This window comes from Moschus berezovskii, chromosome 23, assembly GCF_049115385.1.
Source record: "Moschus berezovskii isolate FMDL1 chromosome 23, NW_MosBer_1.0, whole genome shotgun sequence".
Classification (NCBI taxonomy): domain Eukaryota; kingdom Metazoa; phylum Chordata; class Mammalia; order Artiodactyla; family Moschidae; genus Moschus; species Moschus berezovskii.
Window position 1 is genome coordinate 13,113,589 of NC_142482.1, and position 20,284 is coordinate 13,133,872.

A 20,284-nucleotide genomic window follows, 5' to 3' on the forward strand; every position below is an offset into this window, starting at 1 on the left:
GCTTGAACATCTGGGAGTTCACGGTTTACATACTGCTGAAGCCTGGCTTGGAGAATTTTGAGCATGACTTTACTAGCGTGTGAGATGAGTGCAAGAGTTCCAAAGAATAGCAAGGAGAGATAAGAAAGCCTTCCTCAGTGATCAATGCAAAGAAATAGAGGAAAACAACAGAATAGGAAAAACAAGAGATCTCTTCAAGAAAATTAGAGATTCTAAGGGAACATTTCATGCAAAGATGGGCTCGATAAAGGACAGAAATGGTATGGACCTAACAGAAGCAGAAGATATTAAGAAGAGGTGGCAGGAATACACAGAAGAACTGTACAAAAAAGATCTTCACGACCAAGATAGTCACGATAATGTGATCACTGACCTAGAGCCAGACATCTTGGAATGTGAAGTCAAGTGGGCCTTAGAAAGCATCACTACAAACAAAGCTAGTGGAGGTGATGGAATTCCAGTTGAGCTATTTCAAGTGAGTATACAGTTCATCAATGATGCCAACAGCTGCAAACTAGTGAAAAGAAGCAGTTTCTAAGGCAGCAAGGTTTGGGCACCCATGAGAGAGACTCACAATTAATCTCTGTCATATTCAATAGCAGGAAACAGCAACCATTCTAGCTATTTCAAGGAGAAAGGGATTTCCAAGAGGAAGTTGTCACAAGAACTGTATGCCCAGTGTTCAGGAATGAATCCCCCAAACATCCCTTTAGAAGAGCTGCTACCAGTGTCACGGGAAGGATGGGGCTGTCTGGAGTTTGTCCCCACACTGTCGAGCTCAGGCACTCACTGATGAAATGACATCCCACGAAGGTACCTACGTCTCATCAACTCCAAAGCTGGCGGCCAGAACCCTGCTACTGGGAACCCCAGAACCCTGTTGCGGGAACCGCCAGGTGGCCACACTTTGGCAGTCAGGGTAGCAGTTGTTCACCACATCTGCCAGGAATGTGCGTGATAATCAGATACACACACGAACATCTATAGCTGCTGCTCCTCTGCCCCCCAACCCCCCAGGGCCAGGTAGCCAGGAGCTGCAGCACAAGGGCCACCAGCAAACTGCAAACTTGGGGAGGGGCAGGTGTCCCAGGGAGAAGCAGGGGGCGGGACGAAGGAGTGGAGGGCTGGAGATAGGATTCTGGGTCGTTGTCTTCAACTGAGCAAGTGTAAAACGCTTGCTCTAACAGCTTGTTTATATGAAGGGAATATTAATAGTTTTTTTTTGTTGTTGTTGTTGTTTTTATAGATTGTTGACTTCGGATGTATGGGGTACCGTACAGTTCCTATACTTACCTATACTTAAAAGAAGTGAGTGCGAAAGTCGCTCAGTCGTGTCGACTCTTTGTGACCCCATAGACTATATAGTCAATGGAATTCTCCAGGCCAGAATACTGGTGTGGGTAGCCTTTCCCTTCTCCAGGGGATCTTCCCAACCCAGGGATCAAATGCAGATCTCCCGCATTGCAGGCGTATTCTTTACCAGCTAAGCCACAAGGGAAGCCCAACTAAAAGGAAATGTGAGCTCAAACTTCAACAGCTCTCAATGAAGATGTAATAAAATCTATTCTAGAACTCTAAAGCCTAAACCAAATAGGGCTATAAATGAAAGCTTCAGTTCAGTTCAGTCGCTCAGTCGTGTCCGACTCTCCGCGACCCCATGAATCACAGCACGCCAGGCCTCCCTGTCCATCACCAACTCCCGGAGTACACTCAAACTCATGTCCACAGAGTCGGTGATGCCATCCAGCCATCTCATTCTCCGTCGTCCCCTTCTCCTCCCGCCCCCAACCTTTCCCAGCATCAGAGTCTTTTCCAGTGAGTCAACTCGTCTCATGAGGTGGCCAAAGTATTGGAGTTTCAGCTTTAGCATCAGTCCCTCCAATGAACATCCAGGATTGATCTCCTTTAGAATGGACTGGTTGGATCTCCTTGCAGTATAAGGGACTCTCAAGAGTCTTCTCCAACACCACAGTTCAAAAGCATCGATTCTTCGGCGATCAGCTTTCTTCACAGTCCAACTCTCACATCCATACATGACCACGGGAAAAACCATTGCCTTGACTAGACGGACCTTGGTCGGCAAAGTAATGTCTCTGCTTTTTAATATACCATCAAGGTTGGTCATAACTTTCCTGCCAAGGAGCAAGCGTCTTTTAATTTCATGGCTGCAATCAGCATCTGCAGTGATTTTGCTTAGAAACATTTTAAAATCCATTCCAAATATTAAGGAAATTTTATGTCTTTATTATAAGGATTTTAAACTATAAAGCAGTTGTTATGTCAAGCAAGTATTGAAACGAAATGGCATAATTTTGCTTAGCTCTGAGAGGTAATTTTAAATTATGTAATTTTAAAATTAGACAACACTTGATCATCTTCTAAGTGTAGCACTTGGCATAAATTATGAACACGGATGATGAAGCTGCTCTGAGTTCCATCTATGTGTCACTCACAGGTGTTGCTAGGGTGAAAGTGTGAGCCTATGGGATTGTGCTGCTTTGTGGGCAGGATTAAAAACAAATTGATAAATAAAATTCCGTTTGAAATAAAAAATTGGTCTATTGCAGCTATATTATTAGCTTTTCTTTTCATGAGAAAACTAATATGCAAAAGCCCTCTAATTGTTCTCAGCTGTGTTGTTGTATTTAGCATAGAGTTTTATAAATGAACATTGCTTGACTTTGGTAAAATAGTGCACATAGCTGGAACTTATTACCAAGAGCAAGGGATGATTTTGCATAAAAAAGTTAATCATGTAAACTCTCTATTGAACTGAAATCTAGACTCAGCCTCATTATCTCTGTCAAGCTCTTACTAACTCTGCCTTTTACACAATTCCCCGCTCTTTCTATTGCATCTTGGGTTTTCTTCTGTTGTTGGTTGTCTGGAATGTAGACTTTTGGTGTGAATTCCTGTCTACATCTGTAGACTGCTCTATGAGGTCAGTGTTTCTGTTTTATTCTGCTTTGAATCCCAACATCAAAAGCATAGTGTCTCGCATCAAGTAAGTGCTCAACAAAAATAGGCTGAATGACTACCTGTGACCACTTATGTCTTTGGCTTATTTATTCAGTTTCTCATGTTATGTTTTCTTCAATACAAAAATATGCTTTAGGTACTATAGGAGATTACTAAACAGCATGGCTAATATTCCTGCCTGTATTTGTGTTGGAGAAAAAATCTGAAATACCATAAAGAAATTTCTATAAAAAAATAAGGCTGTACAATCTATGACTTGGCTTCCCTGGTGGCTCAGATGGTAAAGTGTCTGCCTGCAACGCAGGAGACCTGGATTCTATCCCTGGGTTGGGAAGATCCCCTGGAGAAGGAAGTGGCAAACCACTTCAGTATTATTGCCTGGAAAATTCCATGGATGGAGTCCATGGGATCACAAAGAGTCCAACATGACTGAGCAACTTCACTGGTTCACTGGTACAATCTAATCTATGTGATGGATTCAGAACTTCAGTATAGCAACTAAGATAACTCAAAAGGACAGACAGTAACAGATATGTGTGCAGATAAATGATAAAATTATTTCTGTATGAAGTAGTCCATTGAGGTAACTGATCAAACTGGAGATTTCTCAAATTTTACACACGTTGGTTGTCACCCATTGGGGAAGATAGCATGATGGTTTCATAACTAATACCAAAACATTGTAACACTGGCTCTCAACTTACAGAAAGTAACCTTCCAGAAATCTCAGTGATAAAAATGAGGAAGTAAAATTGGAAATCCCGGAGACCCTGAAACTATTGCAGAATTTGTTTCTGTGAAGCTCTGCTCATGAATTATGCATGTGCCTGAGTGACCCCCAGAAGAGGACTGAGTTATTACAAACACAAACAGCTCCTTTCCTGACACCTGAGGAAACAGCAGTCCTTGCTTAACAGCATTCACCTGAAAAACAAGTAATAGACAAAAAAAAAAAAGAAAATGAGATAGGACTCCAGGTGGAAAAAGTCTAAACATTAATAATGACAAAATTATCAAGCTAGGTTTATAAGAAATTAATTGCATTATCTGAATTAGATATTTTTTCTTATTTGAATTTTAGATATTTGACTAGGACTCTCAAGAGTCTTCTCCATCACCACAGTTCAAGAGCATCAATTCTTCGGCGATCAACTTTCTTCACAGTCCAACTCTCACATCCATACATGAACACTGGAAAAACCATAGCCTTGACTAGACGGACCTTGGTTGGCAAAGTAATGTCTCTGCTTTTTAATATGCTATTTGGTTGGTCATAATTTTCCTTCCAAGGAGTAAGCGTCTTTTAATTTCATGGCTGCAATCAGCATCCACAGTGATTTTGGAGCCCAATATTTGCCATGAAGTGATGGGACCAGATGTCATGATCTTAGTTTTCTGAATGTTGAGCTTCAAGCCAACTTTTTCACTCTCCTCTTTTACTTTTATCAAGAGACTTCTTACTTCCTCTTCACTTTCTGCCATAAGGGTAGTGTCATCTGCATATCTGAGGTTATTGATATTTGAGGCCTGGCGGGCTGTGATTCATGGGGTCGCAAAGAGTCAGACACGACTGAGCGACTGAACTAAACTGAACTGACCGAAAATTATTATAAATCTACATCAATTAAATTTTAGTTTTACTTCACTCCATCTTCCTTCCTTTCTTTTTTTTTTAAATAAATAAAATGATTTGACCTTTATTAATGCTAAAAGTCGCTTAGTTGTGTCTGACTCTGTGATCCCATGGACTGTATAGTCCATGGAATTCTCCAGGTCAGAATACTGGAGTGGGTAGCCTTTCCCCTTTCCAGGGAATATTCCCAACCCAGGGATTGAACCCAGGTCTCCCGCACTGCAGGCAGATTCTTTACCAGATGAGCCACAAGGGGAGCCCTTATTAACTAGCATGATGCATCTTACAAGCAAAGAAACAAAAGACAGATGAGATACCAGAGCCAGGGTGTTCCACAATCAATCACAAAAGAATATGGGTGGACAGGGCTAAGGAAGCCATTTGAGCAGCTGGGGCAGCACCCTCCGAGAGTGAGCCGGACCCATGGGTGCTTCAATACCTGAGCCAAGGACAGCTGCTCTGAGGGCTGGTATCTGAGAAGCCTGGAGATCGGGTCCTGAGCCCCCAAAGGTATTGATGCAGGAAATCTTACATCTACCTTGAGGATGCGTCTGTAGGTTTCATTATGGGAGGCACTCTCAAAGGGCGGATTTCCCACCAGCGGCTCGTAGCAGAGCACCCCTAGGCACCATAGATCTACCTTCTCATTGTATGTTCTCCCCTCAATCATTTCTGGGGGCAAGTAGTCCAGCATCCCACACATCGTCTTTCTCCTTAGAGATGGCGTGTGCACAGACCATCCAAAGTCTGCCATCTTCCCTCACCCATGAGCCCCAGCAGCAGGTTCTCTGGCTTAATATCCCTGTGAATCACCTTCTTTTCATGTCAGTAGGTCAGAGCATCTGCCAACTCCTCCATTACCGTGGCTGTACACTGTTCATCAAACGTGTGACTCTATTGTAACTCCTTGTAGAGCTCACCACTTGGAGCATATTCTAGAATCAGGTACACCCGGCGTGCATCATGGAAGTAGTTGTACAGGCAAAGGATATTGCAGAGTTGTAAGTGCACCTGGATTTCAATTTCCCTGCGCAACTGGTGTTCCAGTCCTTCCTTCTCTATCTGGGACTTGAAGAGGACTTTCAGGGCCACAATGAAATGGTTTCCTTGAGGCAAGCCAGGTACACATTCCCAAATTTTCCCTCTCCGAGAGGACTCCCGATTTCAAAATCATCAATTGTGAAACGCCGCACGATAGGGGTGCTGGGCCCCGTTTGAACTGTTACAGCTGCGGGCTGACCCCTGTTCGACTTCCTAGCAGCTTTTTGGTGGCTCATGACAAGGGATGGTGGTGAGGAGGGCGCCTTCCTGAGCCTTGTGGAGCTGGGTATCCAGGCAGGAGAACACTCAGGATGAACTTCTTCCAAACCCGACCTGCTCGCACACAGAGAGGTCGCAGAGGCTGAGAGGACACCACTTGGAGGTTCCCTCCATCTTCCTTTCTACCTTGTGAAATAACTTTGAAAATTGTAAAAAGTCAAGGCAATTAACATATTCAAGATTGTTTATTAAATCAAATAAATAATGTACAATTAATTTTTCCATGGATACTCTCTTTCGGGTCAATTCTTTTCTCTCTTACTTTGGTGACATAGAATATTCTTAAGTAGTATTAATATCATCACCAATCAATTGAATGACATACATTATTTATTATGTGTTAGAACAAATTCAATCCCTATTTGATATTAAAGGAGCATAGTTGATGAAATACTAGGAAGATACATGCTGATAAAGTCTTCTACAGAATCTGAAAAAAAGTGAAATATTGAATTGAATACTTTGGCAAAAAACTTCATCTGCATTTTCAAAGAAAATTGAAGCTATACCTCTATGTATATTGGATATTAATCACTAAAATGTTATTATAAGTAAGAAAATCTTTTTTTTAATTTTCTTCCCACACCTGTCTCCATGTACTTGTAAATTTTCTATGCAAGATGGTTTCCCAAAGGAACCAATATGAAAATAAACTAAGATATGATATCTTTATGGAGTATAATAGTTATTATACACTATTTTCAGTGAATTATTTGAGTTTAGCTTTGTGTTATCTAAGAAACAAAATTCATAACATTATAAAGATGATAAAGCATTCAGGAACATCCTAGATTCTCTGAACTTGCTTAAAGCAAATGACTATCAGCTCATTTTTAAAATATTCTGAGATTTTAGAATTAAATAATTTGAAGATTATGTGGCCATTTTAACCTAAAAAAAGATTTTGTTGTTTTCTTTTCCTAGAAGTATTGAAAATTTCTTTATTATCAAATAAGCTGTGTTTCCTTAAGAGCATCTTGCATACTTTTCTCTTGTTAGAAAAATAATAGCTAATCATTATAGAACATGTATCTTGAGTTGATGGATGTCAGAGGGTCAGTGAATCTTCTGAAACGGTGTGAGAAATACTACATGTACCTGCTCATGTGCATTGGTTTGGCCCATATTCTTAAAGATTCTTAAACTGGTTTGTGGAGGGAAAAAAAAAAAAAAAGTTCAATGGCTTTCAAGCCACTGATTAGTAAATACCTCTTGGTGTTGAAGTGTTTTTGCCATTCTGGTCTTCATTTGTACCCATTTTCATTTCTGTCTGTCTCTCTCCCTCTGCACCTTTATAGTTACTAATGTCAAGTATGGCAAAGAAATCATTGTTTAAAAAAAAAGAGAGAGAGAGTGAGAGAATAGTAGCATCTGCCTGCTTACATGTTATTTATGTATTTGTGATTTTAATACATTTTATGTATGATCCATGTATATTCATTAACTGATTTAATTTTCTTTCACTTTCTCCCTTTTACCTATTTTTAACTAATTTATTTATTTTAATTGGAAGCTAATGACTTTACTATATTGTAGTGGTTTTTGCCATACATTGACATGAATCAGCCATGGGTATACATGTGTTCCCCATCCTGAACCCCCTCCAACCTCCCTCCCCATCCCATCCCTCAGGGTCGTCCCAATGCACTAGCCCTGAGCACCCTGTCTCATGCATTGAACCTGGACTGGCAATCTATTTCACATATGATAATATATATATTTCAATGCTATTCTCTCAAATCATCCCACCCTTGTCTTTTCCCCACAGAGTCCAAAAGTCTGTTCTTTACATTTGTGTCTCTTTTGCTGTCTCACATATAGGGTCATTGTTACCATCTTTCTAAATTCCATATATATGTGTTAATATACTGAATTGGTGTTTTTCTTTCTGACTTACTTCACTCTGTTTAATAGGCTTACCTATTCTTTTATGTAAGTAGTGTTGGTTGTATTTCACAGAGGCTTTAGTTTGCTGAATACAAGGGATAGATAGTGAATGAACTAGAAAGGAAATTAACATCATACAGAAATAATTATGGAAAATTCCAGATCCTTATATTTCCCCTTAATCTGAGAACAATTTAATTTGTACAAAAAATACTTGCTTATTAGGTTAAAATTATGAAGTGCTTCTGAATACTGTGTATGAGAGATTAATATGGGTGCAATGGTAAGAATAAATGCTCAGGAACTATAGAGATAAATCATCAGGCCCATATTAGATCTCAGATTCATTCCCATCCTTCCATGCTTTTTGATGAACAGGAGGCTGAAAGGCAGCAAACTACGTACCCAGATTCCCAAACCCCAGTCACTGTCTGCTAATGGAAGTCCAGGTCTGAGTGCAAAAGCTTTGAAGGGAAATGATTTTTTTCTGTTTCTGGAGTGCTTCCAATAGCAGCAAAAGCAATGGGCAAATCTGGATTTCAGGGTCATTCTCCAGCACTGGAGTTCTAGTCACAGGGGCTGCAGGAGTGCCAGAAGGACCTCTACAGGGCAGGGTCCCTGGGCTCTGGCCATGGCCAAAGCAGTGATGGTTGCAGGCAGATCAGATTGTTACTATTACTGAATCCAAGCTTGCTCTGCTTGCTGCATGAGAGGCCAATCAATCTGAGAGAAGAGGTGGTGAGGCAAAGAATACGACTGCATTTGGAGAGCCAGACGGCCAAGAATAAGGTAGACTAACATTTCAAAATAACTATCTTACAAGGGTCTGGATGCCAGGTTCTTTTATAGATCAGAGATGGGTGGGGGTGTAGGGTGAGGTAAGGAAACAAAGTACAAAGACCATTAATCTTGCAAATATTTCACAGAATGGCAAGCCTCAGGCAGGGGAATGTGTTAATGTCTTCCTTCCTACCATCTACAGGTAGACTTTGCTGACAACTCAGTTGGTAAAAAATCTGCTTGCAATGCAGGAGAAGTGAAGTGAAGTAAAAGTCGCTCAGTCGTATCTGACTCTTTGCAACCCCATGGACTGTATAGTCCATGGAATTCTCCAGGCCAGAATACTGGAGTGGGTAGCCTTTCCCTTCTCCAGGGGATCTTCCCAACCCAGGGATCGAATCCAAGTCTCCCACATTGCAGGCATATTCTTTACCAGCAGAGCCACAAAGGTGCAATGCAGGAGACCCCGGTTCAGTTTCTGGGTTGGAAAGACCCCCTGGAGAAGGGAAAGGCTACCCATTCCCTTGGGTAGAATTCCATGGACTATATAGTCCATGCGGTCGCAAAAAGTTGGACACGGCTGAGCAACTTTATCACTTACTCACCATTTACAGGTAGACAGCGTTCTGAACAAAGGCATGTTAGTTTAGCAGTCAGACAGAGGGGCAGGATTCTCTGAGGCAGCCCATTATGTATGATTATAATAACAAAAGCAAAGGAAAGCAAGTCAAAGAACCAGTTCCAATATAGAGTCAGAATTGACTTTTCCCTACAACAACCCCCCACTGTCAGTTCCTTCCACAATCTTGTGGAAAAGGAGGCAATAACCCTTCCAACTGCTATGTCAGGTGGGTCTTTCTGGGAGTGTTCACCATCATTGCCAGTGTTCCAAGTGTTCAGATTTGTCTTTATTTGTTCTTCTTGGAAAAGTGTCTATTTTATACACATAGATTTGGAAATATTGAGCTTCAAACCTGGAAGGCAGCATTTGAAATTAAGGAATTTAGCACTTTTCTATGTATGTAAATTTGCAAGAGTTAGAGCTCACTAAAATAATTTATTTGTTAGTACCTCAGCTATCTGGGGCCTGCCATTTCCTCAGGGTTTATCATAAGGTATGGCCACAGTCTGATGACTGCCAGATGGCAGATATTCTCCTTCCTTGAGGCTCACCACCTCATGTTTGAGGTCTGCAATTGCTGATTATTTTCCTCAGGTCTACCCGTCTTGGTCAGGAATTTGACTAATATTTGAGAGATGTTTCATGATCAGTTTTTGTCTCCTGGTGCTGGGTGAAAATTCTTGATATGCCACTCTAGGTGTTAAGTTTTGGACCAGTCCTCATCAATATTTTAAATTCTCTGGACTCTGTTTAACTATAATCCCAGAGACATTTTCCTTTGTGGTTCTTCCCATACCTAGAATCACATGAGTACAATTATTTTATGTTATAAATGTGATTTTCTCAAAATGTTTAGCCTACGGTTAAAGTTTTCTTGGGGGCCTGATTACACATTGCAAGAGATAAAATCTTATAAATTAGACAGGATATAACTAATGGAGTTAGTAACACTGATAATGGTACAGTGCAGCAGGGAGACAACAAAACATGATTTGAAAATAAACAACAATTGAAATAATGATTATCATAACTAGTTGTAATCCAGTTGTAATAATCAAGTGACCGAAGAAGTCATAATTGACTTAATGAGCCTTCTTCAGTTTCATTGTCCCTGCCATGCACACTTGTGCATGGCTTAATCTTTGAGGCAAGCATATGCTACTGAAAGATCAACCAGGTAGAGAGAAAAAGATGAATATTTCAATTTTGCTCACAAAAGGTATAATTTACCAAGTTATCTTAAGTCATAATTAGTTTAAGGAGAAGGGTTTCCTTATACCTGAAAACACAGATTTAAACCAATAATTTTTTAGTTAGAAACCATAAAAATTACAACTGTGTTTTCCAGTTTGCTCAGTCCTATGTAGCTAATATTTTTGTTAACAGCTTTATGAAGTTATCAGTAACTGAATGGAATTCTTCAATTTCTTATTGACTTCAGCATTATGGTCTGAAAATCAGAAACTCATATTTATCTAGAAATTATTTTTGTAAATCTTGAAGAGGAGGCATTTTTGCAAAGGCATCAGAGTGAAACCATAACTGTCTATAATAACAAAAGACTTAAGAAAGCATGTTTAAATCTGATTAAAGTCACTGCATTTGACAAAGCAACCCAGTTACTGCTGTTACATACAACATTTTCAGAAAATAAATAGAATTATGACTGATAATATCCTACCAGGACATATCCAATTTTAGGAACTCCATATAATTTCTAGAATATCTGTATTAAATTCCATATAATTTAAAATTTATTACCAAGTGAACCTAATAAGTTTAATATCTCCCTTTGGGGTGTTTCAGGGACTTTTTGAAGCACCCCAAAGTTAGGTAGAACTCAAAAGAACTTTATAATAATTTGACTTTGGAGTTTTGTCAAAAGAACCCAAAACATTTTAAAACATAACAGGTTCATACATCACTGTGTTCATCCATAGTCAGTCGTGTCTGACTCCTTGTGACCCTCTAAACTGTCCACCAGGCCCTCTCTTCATGGGATTTCCCAGGTAAGAATGTTGGAGTGTGTTGTCATTTCCCACTCCAGGGGCTATTCCTGACCAAGAAATGGAACCTGCATCTCCTGTATTTTCTGCATTGTAGGGGGTTTCTTTTCCCCCTCGCTATGCTGTGAGCAGTAGCTGTGCAGCACTGGAGCGACTGAGGAGAGGAGAGAGTAGCCATTATAGCCCAAGGTCAGGATGGCAGCTACGCTTTGCTGGAGCAGCCCGTGAAGAGACATCCCACATCCAAGGTCAGGAATGATGGCTGTGCTTCGCTGGACTGGCCGTGTGGAGATATCCCACATACAAGGTCAGAGAAACCCCAGTAAGACAGTAGGCACTGAAGCAGCTGTGAGGAGATACCCCACATCCAAGGGCAAAGGAGAAGCCCCAGAAAGATGGTAGGAGGGGTGAATTTACGTTTAGAATCAAACCCCATTCCCGCCAGAGACACTCAGAGGGCTCAAACACACCTTCTGCACACCAGGACCCAGGGACCCTACAGAGACTGAGACAGAATTATGAGTGTCTCCTGTGGGGGTATGGGTTGGCGTTTGTCGGCAACAGGGACAGGGGCTCTGGGTGCAGCAGACTTGGGTATGGCATAAGTCCTCTTGGAGGAGGTCACCATTAGCCACACCGTAGAGCTCCCAGAACTTACACAGGACCTGGAAGTAGAATTTTGGAGGGCACAACAGAAACTTGTGCACCAGGAACCCAGGATAAAAGAGCAGTGACCCTACAGGAGACTGTCCTGGACTTGCCTGTGGATGTCTGGGAGTCTCCGGTGGAGGCATGGGTCAGTGGTGGCCTGCTGCAGGACTGGGGACACTGAGTGTAGCAGTACATGCATGGAATCTTTGAGGGAGATCACCATTATCTTCATTATCTCCACCGTAGTTTGGCCCCAGGTAAACATCAGGAAGGTAACAGAGCTCCACCCATCAACAGAAAATTGGATTAATAATTTACGGAGCATGGCCTCGCCCATCAGAACAAGGCCCACTTTCCCTCTCAGTCAGTCGCTCCCATCAGGAAGTTTCCAAAAGCCTCTTGTCCTTCTCCATCAGAGGAAAGATATACTGAAAACCATAATCACAGAAAACTAATGAATCTAATCACATGAACCACGGCTTGTCTAACTCAGTGAAACTATGAGCCATGCTGTGTAGGGCCATCCAAGATGGCAGGTGATGGTGGAGAGTTCTGACACAGTGTGGTCCACTGGAGAAGGGACTGGCAAACCACACCAATATTCTTGCCTTGAGAACCCCATGAACAATATGAAAAGACAAAAAGATAGGACACTGAAAGATTAACTCTCCAGGTCTGTAGGTGCCCAATATGCTACTGGAGATTAATGAACAGACAAAGCCAAAGTAAAGACAATGCCCAGTTGTGGATGGGACTAGTGATGGAAGCAAAGTCCTATGCTGTAAAGAGCAATATTGTATAGGAACCTAGAATGCTAGGTCCGTGAATCAAGGCAAGGTGGAAATGCTCAAACAGGACACGGCAAGAGTGAATGTCAACATTTTAGGAATCAGCGAACTAAAATGGACTGGAATGGGTAAATTTAACTCAGATGACGATTATATCTACTACTGTGGGCAAGAATACCTTAGAAGAAATAGAGTAGCCATTATAGTCAACAAAAAGGTCCAAAATGCAGTACTTGGAGGGACACTCAAAAACGATAGAATGATCTCTGTTCGTATATGAAGCAAACCATTCAATACCACGGTAATCCAAACCTATGTCCCGATCAGTAATACTGAAGACGCTGAAGATGAATGGTTCTATGAAGACCTATAATATCGGGGACCAGCCTCAATATGGCCCAGGGTATCCTTGGGATGAACAGCGTCAGTGTCAGAGAGAGAGAGAGAGAGAGAGTCAGGGGCTGATGATTCCTTGGTTTACGCAGGAAACCAATAAAACCCCAGCACGGGGTTTGCTCTGTTTACGTAGGCCGCAGGCGCCCTCTCGAATCACTGGAGGTACCCCACCAGGGCACCCCCTCGAGTGGGTCTTAAAAGCCCAGGCAGATAAGTAAACGCAGAGGGCCCAGCGCTCCAAGGATCTCAACCAGAAAAAGGAGAATACAGAAAAGGACGGAAAAAGAGAAAGAACGACACAGGGAGACCAAGCTTCAGTGAGCAAGGCCCAAAACTTTATTTTCCAGTGCTGCTTTTATACCCTAAGTTGTGCACATAAAAAATAGAGAAAGAGATGTATAGAGTCACGCCAAAATCACACGAGGTCAGCAGTCTTGACCCTTATCAGGATCAGGGCTCATTTTTGTATGTCTCATGATATACAAAAGTTTTAGGTGGTTTACATCATCTTCTGGCCAGGAGACCTGCTAACAGTTTATGGCCCTCTCTCCTAACAAAGGTTAGTTAGCTGGAAAAAGGCTTATATTCTTTTAAGTTGATTTTCCTAAAGTCAGGTGCTATTCTCCAAAGACACATGACAAAGTTACATTCCTATAAGGCAAGGGTGTAGTGAGCTACAAGAAAGGAATTTATTAACTTAAGATCTGATGTGGTTAAATCAAAGGCTACTACTTATTTTCTCTATATGTGATTAATATATTTCCAAGGATACAATAGATAGAGGAAACTTTGCAGCAAGCATTGATTCAACAATGAAATCTTTTTTAGTACTATTCTAATGATTTTAACTTCTTCAACAAATTCCTGTATTTTAGAATATTAGGCTTTCTGTCCTTGCATGGCTGGGAGGCTGTAAACAGTCACATTCATAGTTGTAAGAGCCCGGACAAACTTGTCATGCAATTTAGAAAGCTATCAGAGGGGCTTGGACTGGAACACTCCTATTAAGCCGAGGAGAACTTTTGAACTACAGCTCTGAGTTAATGTTTTCAGAGAAAGGTGGTTGGGGGGAAGCCCCCGTAAGTATTAGAGGACTTGGTAAGAGGCGTAAGATGGTAAGGCAGTCAGACTCCGGTTTTCTCTGGGGTAGATACTCAGGTAAGTCCAGGGGGTTCCTCGAGTCCTGATTAGCCTTTGCCCGTCAGGCCTCTTCCCCAATTGACCTTTGCCACGGGTAGGATTTCCCTCGCTGGCTCCCGGCACTATAAGACCTTCTAGAACTAACACCCAAAAAAGATGTCTTTTTCATATTAGGGAACTGGAATGCAAAACTAGGAAGTCAAGAAACACCTGGAGTAACAGGCAAATTTGGCCTTGGAGTACAGCATGAAGCAGGGAAAAGGCTAATAGAGTTTTGCCAAGAGACTGCACTGGTCATAGCAAACACCCTCTTCCAAGAACACAAGAGGAGACTCTACACATGGACATCACCAGATGGTCAACACCGAAATCAGATTGATACAGGCAGCAAAAACAAGACCAGAAGCTAACTGTGGCACAGATCATGAACTCCTTATTGCCAAATTCAGACTTAAATTGAAGAAAGTATGGAAAACCACGAGGCCATTCAAGTATGACCTAATTTATACAGTGGAAGTGAGAAATATAATTAAGGGATTAGATCTTATAGACAGAGTGCTTGAAGAACTATGAACTGGGGTTTGTGACATTGAACAGGAGATAGGGATCAAAAGCACCCCAAGAAAAAGAAATGCAAAAAAAGCAAAATGCCTGTCTAAGGAGACCTTACAAATAGCTGTGAAAAGAAGAGAAGCATAAAGAAAATAAGAAAAGGAAAGATGTACCCATTTGAATGCAGAGTTCCAAAGAATAGCAAGGAGAGATAAGAAAGCCTTCCTCAGTGATCAGTGTAATGAAATAGAAGGAAGCAATAGAGTGGGAAGGACCGGAGATCTCTTCAAGAAAATTAGAGATACCAAGGAAACATTTCATGTGAAGATGGGCTCAATAAAGGACAGAAATGGCATGAACCTAGCAGAAGCAGAAGATATTAAGAAGAGTTGGCAAGGATACACAGAAGAACTGTACAATAAATGTCTTGATGACACTGATAATCACGGTGGTGTGATCACTCACCTCGAGACAGACATCCTGGAATGCAAAGTCAAGTGGGCATTAGGATGCATCACTCTGAACAAACTAGTGGAAGTGATGGAATTCCAGGTGAGCTATTTCAAATTCGAAAAGATGATGCTGTGAAAGTGCTGCATTCAATATGTTATCAATTTTGGAAAACTCAACAGTGGCCACAGGACTGGAAAATGTCAGTTTTCATTCCAATCAAAAAGAACGGCAAAGTCAAAGAATGCTCAAACTACCACACAATTGCACTCATCTCACACTCTAGTAAAGTAATGCTCAAATTTCTCCAAGCCAGGCTTCAACAGTATGTGAATCAGGAATTTTCAGATCTTCAAGTTGGCTTTAGAAAAGGCAGAGGAACCAGAAATCACATTGCCAACATCTTCTGGATCATCGAAAAAGCAAGAGAGTTCCAGAAAAACATCTACTTCTGCTTTATCGGCTATGCCAAAGCCTTTGACTGTGTGGATCACAATAAACTGGAAAATTCTGAAACAGATGGGAATACCAGACCACTTGACCTGCCTCTTGAGAAACCTGTAGGCAGGTCAGGAAACAACAGTTAGAACTGGACATGGGACAACAGAGTGGTTCCAAATAGGAAAAGGAGTAGGTCAATGTTGTATATTGTCACCCTGCTTATTTAACTTATATGCAGAGTACATCATGAGGAACGCTGGGCTGGATGAAGCACAACTGTAATCAAGATTGCTGGGAGAAATATCAATAACCTCAGATATGCAGATGACACCACCCTTATGGCAGAAAGCGAAGAAGTACTGAAGAGCTTTTTGATGAAAGTGAAAGAAGAGAGTGAAAAAGTTGGCTTGAATCTCAACATTCAGAAAACTAAGATCATGGCATCTGGTCCCATCACTTCATGGCAAACGGATGGAGAAACAGGGAAAACAGTAGCAGACTTTATTTTGGGGGCTGCAAAATCTCTGTAGATGATGACTGCAGCCATGAAAGTCAAAGACACTTACTCCTTGGAAGCAAAGTTATGTCCAACCTAGACAGCATATTAAAAAGCAGAGACATTATTTTACAAACAAAGGTCTGTCTAGTCAAGGCTATGCTTTAGTCACCTATGGATGCGAGAGTTGGACTATAAAGAAAGCTGAGCGCCGAAGAATTAATGCTTTTGAACTGTGGTGGGAAAGATTGAGGGCAGGAAGAGAAGGGGATGACAGACGATTAGATGGTTGGATGGCATCACCGACTCAATGGGCATGAGTTTGATGGACTCCGAGAGTTGGTGATGAACAGGGAGGACTGGCCTGCTGCAATCCATGGGGTCACAAAGAGTTGTACTCAACTGAGCGACTGAATTGAACTGATGAAACATAGCCAAAGTGACAATAAAAAATTTCAAAGGCAAATGCAGATTGCTTTAAAGGTAAATAAACAAAAAATCTCTTATCAAAGGCAGTTCAACATCTTCAGGAAACTTGTCATCTTTAAGAGAGAGAAAGCCAAATTTAAGTTTTGCACTAGCTTTCTTCCATGGTTCATTTACTGAAACTTGTTTTAAAACTTAGTCAATCCTGACTGATTATGTATAAAACTCCTTTTTTGAGAATTTTCACAAACTTTCCATCAATTAATTTATTGTAGCACAATTTTAACTTTCAAGTTGTTGAATATCTGGAAAGATCCTAAAATATAATTATTTCTAAAATTTACTCAAAATTGTTTTCTCATTAGTGTTTTTCCTCAAAAGCTTCTTCATATTGAATTACTTTCCTAGTTGACAAATTTGTAACATATAATTAGATCCTATTTAGCCTATATATTCTTAGTCTTCCCTTGTGGCTCAGCTGGTAAAAATGTCCGCCTGCAATTCAGGAGACCTGGGTTTGATCCCTGGGTTGAAAAGATCCCCTGGAGAAGGGAATGGTTACCCACTCCAGTATTCTGGCCTGGAGAGTTCCATGGACTCTATAGTCCATGGGGTCACAAAGAATCGGACACAACTGAGTGACTTTCACTTCACTAGCTTATATTAAACCTAGGCACAATGTAATGTTGATGACTCAAGACATGTCTATATTAATTAGATCAACAAACTTAAGCATTAATACCAGGTACAATTTAATGTTTAATATTTCCCAGTTTATGTAAACCTGAAAGGCATCTTGGCAAGTTTCTCTTTTATTAAAATTAAATAGAGCTCTTTATTCTTGCTGGCAAATATCATGGACAGAGGAGCCTGGTGGGCTACAGTCCATGGGATTGCAAAAAGATACAACTGAGCAACTAACACTTTATGAATCCAATTCTAATAATACATTTTAGGTATAGAGATATCTCATATGTATAATGTGTACACAGATTAAAAGGAAAAGTAGAGATATGACCAGCTTTATAATATAAATTTACAACTTACAAACAGAATATACTAAGGTTCCTTCCTCAGATTACTAAGGCCTACTATCTGCAAATTTGGCTAAGGAAGCATTACCAGAGTTATGAATTTAAAAGTGTCACTTTTTTCCCCTTGGTTTCAGGTTCTGTCTGCTTGCGCTAATTCAAGTCCTGTGGCCTGTATTTATATTTCCAGTTTTTAGACATTTGCAAGAAAAACACAGTTGATTTAGTTTCCAAAAGAGTATTTTTGTCACCTAAAGTTATTCAGATCAGTGACAAAATTTTTAATTAAACAGAAATTTGTTTTAAGAATTGCATGTTCTAAAATTTAAAGCTTAATTTATCATGTATTTGAAGGTCTGAATAAGGTTTTCAGCAAAGGCCTTTGTGAGTTTAACCCAAAGCTAAAATCACTCTCTTTATTTTTATTAGCCCTTGCATGTTAATTCTGGTTTTCCTTATTTGTATGACTCAGATAACTCTATTGGTTACCACATTCAGTAAATATTTTGTTGTATTTAGAATCTTTCTTTGAAAGTGTTTACTTTTATTTCAGCCAATTAAATAGAATCTTTTACAAATCGACTGTAGTAAAGTTATACAAAGACACATGCAATCACACTAACAGACAGGCCTCAATTCTTATTTAAGATTTCAGTCCTGGGTCAGATAAAGCATTGTAAAAGCAATGTTAACAAAAGAGGTTGGAATAGAAGTGGGTTTCCCAAAGATAGAAAAAGTCAAAGCTCACAGGATTGGACTTCTAAATATCTGAAAAAAAGCACTTCAGTTCAGTTCAGTCACTCAGTCTGACTCTTTGTGACCCCATGAATCACAGCACGCCAGGCCTCCCTGTCCATCAACAACTCCCAGAGTTCACATAAACTCACCTCCATCGAGTCGGTGATGCAATCCAGCCTTCTCATTCTTTTTCGTCCCCTTCTCCTCCTGCCCCCAATCCCTCCCAGCATCAGAGTCTTTTCCAGTGAGTCAACTCTTCGCATGAGATGGCCAAAGTATTGGAGCTTCAGCTTTAGCATAAGTCCTTCCAGTGAACACCCAGGACTGATCTCCTTTAGAATGCACTGGTTGGATCTCCTTGCAGTCCAAGGGACTCTCAAGAGTCTTCTCTAGCACCACAGTTCAAAAGCATCAATTCTTCGGCAATCAGCTTTCTTCACAGTTCAACTCTCACATCCATACATGACCACTGGAAAAACCATAGCCTTGACTAGATGGACCTTTGCTGGCAAAGTAATATCTTTGCTTTTTAATATACTATCTAGGCTGGTCATAACTTTCCTTCGAAGCAGTAAGCCTCTTTTGATTTCATGGCTGCAATCAGCATCCGCAGTGATTTTGGAGCCCCCAAAAATAAAGTCTGACACTGTTTCCACTGTTTCCCTATCTATTTCCCATGAAGTGATGGGACCAGATGCCATGATCTTTGTTTTCTGAATGTTGAGCTTCAAGCCAACCTTTTCACTCTCCTCTTTCACTTTCATCAAGAGGCTTTTGAGTTCCTCTTCAATTTCTACCATAAGGGTGGTGTCATCTGCATATATGAGGTTATTGATATTTCTCCCAGCAATCTTGATTCCAGCTTGTGTTTCTTCCAGCCCAGCGTTCATTATGATATATTCTGCATATAAGTTCAATAAGCAGGGTGACAATATACAACCTTGACATACTCCTTTTCCTATTTGGAACCAGTCTGTTGTTCCATGTACAGTTCTGACTGTTGCTTCCTGACCTGCATACAGCTTTCTCAAGAGGCAGGTCAGGTTGTCTGGTATTCCCATCTCTTTCAGAATTTTCACCATAGTTTGGCCTCAGGCCGAAAAGCAGGGAGGGACCACAGCTCCATCCATTAACAGAAAATTGGATTAAAGATGTAGTGAGCATGGCCATCAGAACAGGACCCAGATTCTCCCACAGCCAGTCCCTCTCATCAGAGAATTTCCACAAACCTCTTATCCTTATCCATTAGAGGTAAAACAGAATGAAAACCACAATCACAGAAAACTAGCCAAACTGCTCACATGTATCACAGCCTTATCTAACTGAATGAAACTCTGAGCCATGCTGTGTAGGGCCAACCAAGATGAATGGGTCACAGTGGAGAGTTTTGAAAAAACATGGTCCACTGAAGAAGGGAAAGGCAAGCCACTTCAGTGTTCTTGCCTTGAGAACCCCACGAAGAGTATGAAAAGACAAAAAGATATGACATTGAAAGATGAACCCCCCAGTGCTATCAGTGTCCAATATACTACCGGAGAAGAGTGGAGAAATAGCTCCAGAAAGAATGAAGAGACAGAGCCAGAGAAAAGCTTTGCCCAGGTATGGATGCAACTGGTGATGAAAGCATAGTCCAATGCTGTAAATAACAATATTGCTTAGGAACCTGGAATGTTAGTTCCATGAATCAAGGTAAACTGAAAGTGGTCAAACAGGAGATGGCAAGAGTGAACATCAACATTTTAGGAATCAGCGAATTAAAATGGAACAGAATGGGTGAATTTGATTCAGATAATAGTTATATCTACTATTCTGGGCAAGAATAACTTAGAAGAAATGTAGTAGACCTCATAGTCAACAAGAATCTGAAATGCAGTACTTGGATGCAATCTCAAAAACAACAGAATGATCTCTGCTTGATTTCAAGGCAAGTCATTCAATATCACAGTAA

General features: G+C 40.7%; 1 pseudogene; it reads right to left on the bottom strand.

Moving 5' to 3' along the window:
- Positions 1–4,980: 4,980 nt before the first annotated feature.
- Positions 4,981–5,889, bottom strand: LOC129543379 (aurora kinase C pseudogene; annotated as a pseudogene).
- Positions 5,890–20,284: the final 14,395 nt, after the last annotated feature.